Raw genomic sequence first — 4,285 nt, forward strand, 5'->3', positions numbered from 1 at the left:
GAGGCCGCAAGCAGCAGCAGGGTGTGGGTGCTCAGGGAGGAGCGACCTGCCCCTAGCAGCACCAGTAGTATATCTGGCCATCTTCGGCCCGGCCCGGCCGGCCCGGCCCGGCCCGGCCCTAAAAAACGGGGCCTGGGAGGGCCGGGCTTGATCAGTGGGCCGGGCCTGGGCCTGAAAAGTAAGCCCTAGCAGTTATTGGGGCCGGGCCTGGGCTTCAATATTAGACCAAAATTAGGCCCATCCGGCCCTTCCAACAACAGCAGCCAGCAGCCCAGCAGTCCACCAGTCCACCTCCACTCCTCCATGCATCGAACCCTAACTTATCCACTCGCAGTCTCGCACACCGCGCGTCCCTCCCCCAGTCCCCCTCCTCTGTCTGTATCCCGTGCTGGCGGCGGCGACCTACCCTAGCCGCCCTGCAGTGCCGCGTCCCCGTCCCGCACCGGCGGCGGCAGGCTGCCTCTCCTCCCCAACCGCACCGCCGCCGGCAGGCCCCTCTCCTCCCCAACCGCGACGCCGGCAAGCTTCCTCTCCTCCCCAACCGCGACGCCGCCCGACTGCCTCTCCTCCTCAACCGCGCTGCCGCCCGGCTGCCTCTCCTCCCCAATGGTGCCGCATCCAAGACATCCACCGCAGCAACGAGCTCTGCATCCCCTGGTTGACATCCACCGCATCAACTAGCTCAGCTGTCGTCCGAGCGCCGCCGCACCTCTGCTCTTAAGGTAATTTGATGCGGATTTTTTTCCGTTCTTAACCGATTAGCAGGTGTACATACATGTCAACATGATGGATTTGATGCAGATTTGTTGCTGTTGTACATGAATATAAGTGTGTGTAGAACTGTAGATGAACTCGCTGCTGTACATGAATACAAGTGTGTGTAGATGATTGATGAAACAGTGGCTATAAGTGTGTGTTGATATAGATTTCTTGCTACTGTTGACATATATATTTCTTGCTGTTGACCTATATATTTCTTGCTGTTGATATAGATTTAGCATGGAGGGGCATGAGGGTGATGAACCAGATTATCATCCTGAAGAATTAGAAGGGCATGAGGGTGAGATGGAGCTGTTTATTGTACCTCCAAATCCTCCTCGTGTACGGCAGAAAGTTGCAAGTAAAAGGGGGAAGAGGCCAGCATCTAGTGCACGTTCAGGAAGTGGACAATCGGCACCACAGCAGCAGCCTACAGCCGAAGCACAGCAGCAGCCTACAGCCAAAGCACAACAGCAGCGCACTGCCTCCTCTAGCAGTAGCAGACGGAAGTCAAAAGTATGGTTGGACTTCACCAAGATATCCAAAGATGGTGATGCCTTTATTGTAGCTAAGTGCAACCATTGCTCCGCTGAGCTGTCAGCTAAATCTGGACACGGTACATCTCATCTCCTTAGGCACACCGAATCGCTGCATAAGACTAATCAATCAACAATGAATAATTTTTTCTTGAAATCTGAAACAAATGATGATGGAACAAATGCATTGAGAAATGTTAAATATGATGCTCAAGTAGCCAGACATGGAGTCTCTATTTATCTTGTGTCCGGTTCTCATCCATTTACAACAGTTGAAGAAGATGGTTTTAGAACAATGATGAATGCTTGTTGTCCAGCATTCAAGAGTATTGGTCGGCACACAATAAAAAGAGAGATAATGGAAATGTTTCTTTCCCAGAAAAAGAATTGCTTGAAATTATTGTTGCTGCCCCTGGTAGAGTAAGTTTCACATCTGACAATTGGAAATCTGAAGTCACCAAGCATAGCTATATTTGCATTACCTGTCATTATATAGATGCTGATTGGAAACTAAACAAAAGAATTGTCTGGTTCAAAAAAATTGATCCACCATATGATGGAGCATCTATTGCCGATGAGGTCCATCTAGCTTTTCGTGAATGGAGGATTGAGAAGAAAGTAATGTGCATCACTCTTGATAATGTAGCCTATAATGATAGAATGATTGTTTGCTTGCGAACCCACTTGTCTGAAGGTGCTTTACCTTTGTCCGGTAAATTCTTTCAAATTCGTTGTTGTGCACACATACTGAATTTGGTAGTTCAATCTGGTTTGACATTGATTGATGGTGTTGTGGCCAAACTTAGAGATGGTATAATGTATCTAAAGGCTTCAAGTAATAGGCTGCACAAGTTTTATAGCACTGCTACAACTACTTTCAACTTAGAAGAATCAAAGAAGTTGAAACCTGACATGCCCATTCGTTGGAATTCAACATATACTATGCTTGGCTCCTGTTTGTACTTTAAAAAAGTGTTGCAGTGGTATTCTGAGAGGGATAGCATCTTCAAGGTGCATTTTTGGCCAAGTGAGGAAGAATGGTCCGAGGTATCTCATATGTATCAGTTTTTGGAGGTTTTCTTCAAGGTAACTACTGTTTTCTCAGGAACAAAATATCCAACAACCAACTTGTACTTCATGAATGTTTATCTAGTCCATACTGCTATTATTGAGGCTACCGCTGGTATAAATAGCTACATGGGTCCAATGCTGTTTGCTATGAGAGAAAAGTTCATGAAATATTGGTCTGACTATAGCGTATTTCTATCTTGTGCTGTTGTTCTTGATCCCCGTATTAAGTTCAAGTTCTTGGCTTATTCCTACTCCAAGCTGTATGAAGAGAATGATGCCAATCGTCGTCTTGCTGGTGTTAGAAATACCTTGACTTCTTTATTTAATGAATATGGTAGTGTTGTACCTGTTCATGACAACTTACCCAAAACTAGTATGTCAAGCACTTGTGGACTTGGTGCCTTTTCTGACTATGATCAGTATGTGGAAAGCACGAGCACAGTTGAAGAGAAATCTGAATTGGAATTGTACTTGGCTGAACCTACCAAGAGGTTGAATGAGAACATTGATATCTTGGATTACTGGAGCAAGTCTGCAGCTAGGTATCCGCAGTTAGCAAGATTGGCACGTGATATCCTTGCTGTTCCCGTGTCAAGTGTTGCATCAGAATCTGCTTTCAGCTTGAGTAAGAAGGTTATAACCCCGAGCCGAGCCTCACTTAAACCAAAGACGGTTGAGGCCTTGATGTGTTTGCAAGATTGGTATCGCTGCAAATTGGAGAAGAAAGATGGTATATAGTTTAACTTACTTTGTTTATTTCTTCATGCTATGTACTTTAGAGTTTATAGCTAACATGTTGTTGTAGTTGTTGTAGGTAATAAGAGAAAGGCAGAAGTGGTTGAGCTAGATGATGAAAATTCTTCTTCCGATGATGAATGTAACATCCATATTCTTTGTTCATGTCAACTTGTCAAGTTCAACATGTACTTTAGCTAACCTGATGTTTATTGCATTTTGTAGAGTTCTTGCTAGAGCACTGAGATGAGTAGAAGATTCGGAGAAGGCATGTCGAGATGGTAACCAGCAGCTACTGGTCCTTATTTTTGGTTCTATGAATTGGCCATCTGGCATGTAATAATACATTTATGCACTTGTGTTTCTAAACCTCGAAACTGGAATGTTTGATACTATTTGATGTGAAAACAATGCTCTTTAGTGCTATTTTGGTGCTGATGTGCTGCTGTTTTGGTGCTGCTGTGCTGCTCTTTATGCACTTTTGGTGCTGATGTGCTGCTATTTTGGTGTTGTTGTTGTCTTTAACACTTTATAAGATACTATTTGCTATTTTGGTGCTATTTGATGTGCTGTTTTGATGTTACAACATCGAGGGCCTTTGGGAGGGCTTAGGGCTTTCGGGCTTTCTGTGTTGGGAGGGCCTGGGCCTGGGGAACGTAGTATTTTCGTGGGCCTGGGAGGGCTTGGGCCTGGGAAACAGACCTAGGGCTTGATGGGGCCTGGGCCGAAGCCCGGCCCGGCCCGGCCCATGGCCAGATATAAGCAGTAGTACCAGCCGGCCCCTTTGTATGCCGGCCAGAACCCTTGGACTGGCGTTGTGCACGCCTGCTCCATGTCGGTTCCCCGCGTCCCTGCCCCGGGTATCCTCGACGCATGCCCTCCGTCTCACCAGGCGTTCTATGCCGCGCCACAGCCCTATGCGGCGCCCTAGGGCCCCTTTCCTTCGGCCTGCCGCCACAGCCAGGTGGGCTACCGCTGCTGCCCCTGATGGCCCCGCCCGAGCAGCCCGCCCTCCCACCGGCGTCGTGGGACCCGGCTCTCTTGGTGGCCCTACACTCGGCTCCCTCACCGTCCACCTACATCAGTGGCGGTGACTGGTATATGGACACTGGAGCTACTGCGCACATGGCGGCTCATCCCGGTAACCTCCACACCTCCTATCCCATCCACACTTCCGCTCGCAT

At 47.8% G+C, this 4,285-nt stretch overlaps 1 long non-coding RNA gene across 1 annotated transcript; it reads left to right on the forward strand.

Annotated features, from left to right (window-relative positions):
* Positions 1-243: 243 nt before the first annotated feature.
* Positions 244-3,539, forward strand: LOC141042423 (uncharacterized). The gene is made up of 4 exons (XR_012205140.1): positions 244-722; positions 993-3,096; positions 3,172-3,243; positions 3,327-3,539. It is a non-coding gene; the product is annotated as an uncharacterized lncRNA (long non-coding RNA).
* The last annotated feature ends 746 nt before the right edge of the window (positions 3,540-4,285 follow it).

This window comes from Aegilops tauschii, chromosome 3 (genome assembly GCF_002575655.3).
Source record: "Aegilops tauschii subsp. strangulata cultivar AL8/78 chromosome 3, Aet v6.0, whole genome shotgun sequence".
In the NCBI taxonomy this organism is placed as follows: Eukaryota; Viridiplantae; Streptophyta; class Magnoliopsida; order Poales; family Poaceae; genus Aegilops; species Aegilops tauschii.